Below are 7,461 nucleotides of genomic sequence, written 5' to 3' on the forward strand. Positions count from 1 at the left end.
AAAAAATTCATAAAATGCACCTCGGTTTTTATATCAAGAACCTGAGGCATGTAGGTGATACTGCACAAGCCAGTTCCTCACTGATGCTGGATGTGGTTGAAGGCATGCCAGAATGGAGTCTTGCTCATTTCACTATTCTGGGCCTTAGTTTCTCCATCTGCAGAATAAGGAAAGGTAGATCTGCTGTATATGGAAATGCTCTGAAATGAGAAAAGGACTATGCAGACCCAGGCAGGAAGATGATGATTGCTATGTGGGATGCTCCATCCAGCTGAGACCTTGGCACTCTCCTTTAGAAATATAGCGAAGTTCCTGGCCTCCACACCTGATTTTCTTTACTTGTGTTTCCACTAGACTCCTCAAAACACAGAGAAAAGTTTCAGTAAGACTCTCCTTGTTGCCAACTCTTCAGAAAAATATCATGCAAATGTTACCAATGTGTGCCCAAGTAAGGCAGATAACATTTCCAGGGGCCTGGACTCCTGAGCCCAGAGGAGCAGTCTCCATTTTGATCCTGTAGGATGCCTACATTTTGTAACTCTGGGATCTCAGATTGTCAGGCTAGGGCAGTGCCATTTATTACAGAATGGACTGGCCACAGCTCCTAGGTGGGGTTCATCTCTCCCAGAACAACTATCCAATCAGGGAGCCTCCTCTGGGTTCCCATGGTTCCTGGAACTTCTCTAGCATTGGCCACACTGCCCTGAAATTTGTGGCCTCATCCCAGCCTGGAAATTCTGAGCTGAGGGTAGAGGCTGAGAATCCAGTGTTTACCAAAAAACCTAAATGATGAATAGATGAGTGAAAACTGACCCCATCTCCATAAGGCAAAGAGCACTTAAGTAATACTTCAATTAAATGCAGGTCTAATGAAAATGCATGATGGAAAAAAAAAAAAGATTTGCTTTGGTGATAGACAGGGTTATGTTATATAGTAGTTATGAGACTTTGGGCAAATGATTTAACCTAAGCTTCAGTTTATCAATGTTTGAAACAGGGATAGTATGATCCATCTCACAGGGTGGTTTTGTAGTTCATTCATTCATATAACATTTACTGTCTGTGCCCTGTGCCAGGTCCAGTGGGGCAGACCAGTCATGGTCTATAAGGGAGACTTCTGTGCAAATAATCATAATAATATGATAAGTGCTCTGCTAGGGGGCAAACACAGGGATTAGAGAGGCTCCTAACTTGTCCTGCTGATTCCATGAGGCTTTCTGGAGGAAAAGGAGAATGGAGTAATAGCCTGAACTCTGGAGCCAAACCACCTGTGTTTGAATCCTGGCTCCTTGGTTTACTAGCTGTATGACCTTGAACAAACTACCTAATCTTTTGTTCCTCAGTTTGCTCACCAATAAAGTGGGGATATTAATAGCTCCTACTTCATAGGGTTGTTGTGAGTGAAGCATTTAGTGCCTGACATTCAATAAACATATCAATGTTCAATATATTATCAACAGCTATTTACCAAGCATCTATACAGTGCCAGCTCTGTGTGGAGTGATAAAACAACAGATCAGACTGACACAGACCTTACCCTTGTGGAATTTATACCTTAGGCAAAATCTGAGCTGAGTTTCAAAGTACAAATTGCCTCCTATCTAAGGAGAGTTTGCAAAGAGCAAAGGGCAGAGGAAGGAATTCAGGGGCTGCTGACATTTCACAGGCAAGCAGAGCAGAAAAACTCTGCACAGGAGACAGAGGGGTTGGAGGAAACTAGTGGCAGGCAGTATCCTAGAAGGCAAGGGGGAAAGTGTGTGTGGGAATTTTTATATTCTATCACCTGTGGCTGAGAAGTTACAGCTACTAAAGCAGCTCAAGGATGGGGTGGGGGGCTTACTGATGAGGGGAAACAGAGCAGGTATGGGCTTTGGGCTCAGATCCAGAGTGGAATTTCAGCTCCTCTCTACTAGCTGTATATCTCTGGACAGTGACATAATTTCTCTGAGCCTCAGTTCCCCTAACTGTAAAATAAGGATAAGTGACTTGGCAGATACTTCTCAAGATGGCATGGGGTGACACTGTGCAGGGCTTACCTGGGTATTCAACACCAACTCCTTTACCCTTTGTTTCTTCCCAGCAGCTCCAGTTGGTTTTGTTCCAGCTCCAATTAATTAACTGCTTCAGTAACCACTGGGTGCATGACTGCTATGTGCCAGACCCTGGGCTGGCTTTGGAAATAGATGATTATGACCTGTTCTCTGCCCTTACAATGTTCCCAGATGAGCAAGGTGTTAGAGATGGAAGCGACCACCTGTACACAGACATCATTTCTTTGTTGAAACTCAGTTACTGAGTCAAAATTTACTGTGCGCTTACTATGTACTAGTCATTTTGCCAGGCCTTGAGGATAAGAAGTGACTCAGACCTTTTGGAGGGCTCAGGAGTCTGAGGTGGGGGCAGGAAGGACATGTGAGGTGAGAGTAACCATTCAGAGTGATCCACGCTACGAGAAGGGTAGCACAGAGCCGAAGATTCACAGCACAGGCACCTAACTTGGAGGGTGTGTAGAAGGTGTAGCAATGGTCAGTGAAACCATTTTGGAGGAAATGAAGTCTAAACTGAAAGCGAAGGATAGAGGGGTGGTAGGAGTCTGGTGGTGATGGGAGAGCACTCAGGACAGAAGGGACAGTGTCCAAGGCCAGAGGTGATATGGAGCTGATGCTTTCAGGAAACTGCAGGTGACTTAGGAAGTGTGTGAAGGCATGGCTGGAGGTAGATGGGAAGGGAGGTGGGGGCCAGATGAGAGGAGTTTTAAATCCAAGCCAAGAGTTTGGATTTTGTCTGGAGGGCAATGGGAAGCCTCTGAGGGTATGAAAACAGGGGTGTGGCATGGTGAGGCAGGTGTTTTAGAAAGCTCTTTCTGGCAGCTGTGTGGTGACTGGTCTAGAGGAGAGGGACTGGAGAAAGGGAGCTCAACTAGGATATGGTTTTATGACGCAGGTGGGAGACAACAAAGGTCTAGGGAAGAAATGCCCATGGGAGAACAGACAAAGGAGCAGGGGATGGACTTCGGAGATGTCAAAGATGTAGAAGCTACAGGATGCTTCTTAAATCACTGCATGTACTTAAAAACAAAGGCACTGCTTAAAACTTGGCCCCTGACACATTGGGGAAGGAGTCATTTTGGAGAGCTAAATTTTCTATAGAAGTAAGGCTTTACCCATTTTTGTATCCATCAACATTTAAAAAATGTTATGATTGTGACTATGTGAAATGCTTGGTAATATTTCATACTTTCCTTGAACGTGGCACTGCATTGCCATAAACACAGTAGGAGCTTTGGAGTCAAAGGTCTGGGTCCCAAACTCTGTTCTGCTCTTTTATAAGCTGTGGAACTCAGGCTAGTTAGACTTTACCTCTCAGAGCTTGTTTCTTCTTCAAAATAAGGTCAAGATCACCCAGTCGACAGGGTTGTTGTGGGGTTACATGAGGTAATGTATGTACTGCTCTGAGCACATTACTGAGTACATCCTAAATGCTCAGCAAGTTAGTCTCCTCTTCCCTCCTTCCCATGATGCCCCAGGATTAGCCTCTGGACACCAGTAACAGTGACACTTTGTGCAGGGGTCTTTACTCTTCCCTGTAGGGCCACAGCAGTTCTCTTGGAATTCTTCTGCTTCTCATATTTTCTGTGTCCTCCCCCATAAATGGCCACTTGTCACTGCTATCATCATTCCCTCTCTTTTCCTTAATCCACCCCTCCCCCCACCATGTGAGTTTGTAGACCAGATAATAGCTAACTGCTCTACATGTTAACTAATTGCTACATGTTAGTTCATTTAATCTTCAGAATCTTATCAACTAGGTACTGTTGTTACCTTTTTTTTTTTAGCTAAAAAGTGAGGCACAAGAAGGTGAAGTGACTTCCAAAGGGCACACTACTAGTAAATGCAGGAGTGGTTTGGATCCAGGCAATATGGCTCTAGAGGCTATGCTCTTAGCCACACATTGTATCACCTCTCACAACTGAGAACAACTAATAATGTGCAAATTGAGAGTTAACAGAATGAAGACTGGAGAGCAAGTCTCTTTTATTGGTATTTTCTTTCAGACCACGCTTTCAAAATACAGCAGGGAGGAGCTGTAAGGCCAGTTGGGGTTGTTAGAGGTCACCTTCCAAAGCAGATTATTTGAGACAAGAGAGAAGCACTAAATGCAGAGGGAGGTTCAAGTCAAGAAAGCCCAACTGTTGTATCTCACCCCCTTTGGGGGGTGTAGCTTTCTTTTAGATGAAAATGTGGCTTGATGAAAAGAAACGAACTTCCCAAATAGTCTGATGGTATCTGCATAAATGGTGGTTCTGAATTTTCTGGCATTAATATTACCCAGTGAGAATCTGATGAATACAGATTTCCTCTTCCAGAAAACTACACATTTAACTTTTTATACACAATTTAGGGGATGCCAAGCTCCATTCTTGGACATAAAATTTAGACATTTGTTATAAAGAGCTGTGAAACTGAAAATCAGAACCTCGGGCTCGAGTGTGGACTCTTGTATTGACATCCCGTGTGACTTCAGGCAAGCGCTGCCCTTTGAGCCCCACATGCAAAAATGGAATAATCATCTCTTCCCTGCTTCTCTCACTGCAGTGGGCCATGGTGATGTGTGTAGAAGGGGTGGGAAACTGCAAAATGCTATCTGAATGCATCAGGACATGGAGGTTCAGAGACGTTACTCACCTTAAGGTCACACAGTTATTAGGTGGCAAGACTAAGGTTCAAACTGGAAGACCCTAAAATCTCATATGTGTGTGTGTGTGTGTGAGAGAGAGAGACAGAGACAGAGAGTGAGGAGAGAGGGAGAGGAGGTGGGAGAGCAAAAGACAGAGAGAGAGAGACAGAGAGAGAGAGAGAGAGAGCTCCCTCTAAGAATTTTTAAAAGGATCAAATGAGATAATGCATATGAAAGGGTCACATAGGTCGTGAAGTGTGATGTTTAAGTGATTACTCGTGGACTGAATTTAGGATTCCATGTTCCAGCTACCTATGGGATCTGGGACTGGGACTGCTGAGAGGGATGGTAGAAATGTGCCAGTGATCCTGCTCATGGGGACAATTAAGACGCTCTCCCCCTATCCAAATGAACAACTTCTGTGTTTTTGGGAAAATCTGCCAGAGCTGTGCAACATCTTTAAACCCACTGACCAGCATACTCAGGTCAGCATGTGTAGCTTTGGGAGTAGCGATTTTAATACAACCACAAACTTATTTTATGTTTATAATGTCACCAAATAAAACTTATAAAAGCCCAAATCCTATTCTCCCGCATTAAAAAAGAAAGATTCCATAAAAGTCTCATCCAACTCAAGACTTTGGATGCTTACAATTCAGAGATGAACACCTGTGTGTCCCATAAAACTAGTGGTGCCAGAGCATGGCAACATTGCAAACCAGAAAACTCCCCAAACTGCACCTTCTTAGAGACTGTGGAATATTGTCAATACTTGCTTAAAACTTCAAACTAATGCTTCAAACATACAGCTGATAATCTGAGAAACACTAAGGAATGAACTGGAACAGGAGTGAGGATGACAAGGAGCCCTGGAACTTCACTATTAACAGCTGGGCATAAGAACACTGAGCACTTGTTCTGACTGACTCACTGCATCTGGAGGCTGGGATGCAAAGCGCAAGGGAGTTTAAAGGTATGAGGAAGAATTGCCAAAAGACATCGCTATTTCTGTGATAGCAGAAATGACTTAATAGCTCCTCTTGTGATAGCAAGTTGCTTAATGTTTTTCTTAGAACCTAACTTTATGCAAATTGTTTTAATGTTGTACTTGTTGGAAAAAGCCTAAAACTGCTTTGGTCTCCTGTTCTGGAGTTCGACAGAACAGAATGGCATCAGTCAACAGTGACAATTAGCTGAGGCCTTTCGGGGCAATGAGGGCCTATAGGATAGGATTTCATGAGACCTGAGTAAGGAGAATCTCTCAAGTCAGGGTCGAAAAAGGAAGCACTTAATAACTTCTATGAAATCAGTTTCAGAATAAAGTCTGTACCACTGGAATACAGAAGTGAAGATGACAGGGCAGAACAATATGATGAAGTCAAACTTAAATCCGACAGAACAGTTAAACATGAAAGTGAATTCAGAGTCCTGTCTCTCCACCCCCACCCACACTCTTGCTGCTGTTCCTAAGTATGGTCTGCATTCAGGGCTATAGCTTCTGCATGGCAGCTACAGAACAAGGTCTCCCTGCAAAAAGAAGACCTGGTGCCCTAGTGCATCTGTAGCATTGGAGATGACTATCTTGTGGGACCACCACGTAGGAAGGTAGGTGTGGACCACCCCCACCCCCCCAAAAAAAGGGAGGTAGGAGTGGAGCCGGAGAGGAAGTGCTCCCCCCACAGTGGGTCTCTTTTCCTTTCAGTCTCCCTGGGAGACCTCTGGGGCCAGAGAAGGCCTGCACCTAAGTAGATGGAGCACTGGTCTGTTAGGAACACATTTCTTTCTTGTAAGAAAGTGTTCAGGGGAGGTCCCTGTTTGGAGCATCAGAGAAAAGACACAAGGTGGAATTTTCCTGGCCAATATCCACTTCCAGGCAAAGGGAAAATGACTAAACATATCTTAGGCTTCAGTTGGAGTGTTCTAAGGAACCCTTGACTTGGGCCAGGGGTAAAAACCAGCACTTAGACTATACTTTGGACAAACAGAGAATGTCAAAATCAGAATCCTAATCCCTGGGATAGAGACCACAGGTGACATAAAAACAGATGTGGAGAAACATTCCAAGAAAAAGAAATCACTGGCTGTGAAGGCATAAATAGTGCTTCCGTGAACTAAACTTCAAACCCCAAATCCACAGATTAACAAAAACCCACAGTTACTAAACCGTCCCCAAATTATTATATGTAGATTCAGGCAACACAGGTCTTCTGAGCTGAGCCCCCAGGTTTGCTCTCTTAAATACATGTAGTCAGAATTTTCAGCCATAGGATGGCATCCCATTCATTTGAGAAGGGGACCCAATATCTAATACTAAAACATTAGAAGAGTGAAATAGTGGAGCAAGGTTTTATAGAGGCTCAGAGTCCATGGGGTGACTGATCAGAGTTTGGTGATAGACAAGGTGCTTAAAACAAGAAATAACAAGGTCCAAACGCACGGTGGAGTGGAGGGAGGGAAAAGCAGGAGAGAACTGTGTTCAGTGTACACTGAAGGATCAGCAACATGGGAGCTGGTATCTGCCCAAATGCAAACCTAACAGCAGTTCCCCGCAGCTGGGCGAGATACCAAAGTTCTGGTACTGGTCCTCTTCACACTATCTCTATATTCACATAATGTGCTTAAACAGTTTCCCATGTTGCATGGGAACAGCAAATACCTCCTAGGTGGAACCCGGAGACCCGAGGGAGCAGCAGTAAATAAGTATCTTGCATATAGGTCGAATGCAGTCCTCAAACACACCTTACATCTTAGTAAAGAAGTCAGAAAGTACCAACAAAGATGATA

Source organism: Herpailurus yagouaroundi, unplaced genomic scaffold (genome assembly GCF_014898765.1).
Source record: "Herpailurus yagouaroundi ecotype Mexico unplaced genomic scaffold, PumYag 77, whole genome shotgun sequence".
Lineage (NCBI taxonomy): Eukaryota > Metazoa > Chordata > Mammalia > Carnivora > Felidae > Herpailurus > Herpailurus yagouaroundi.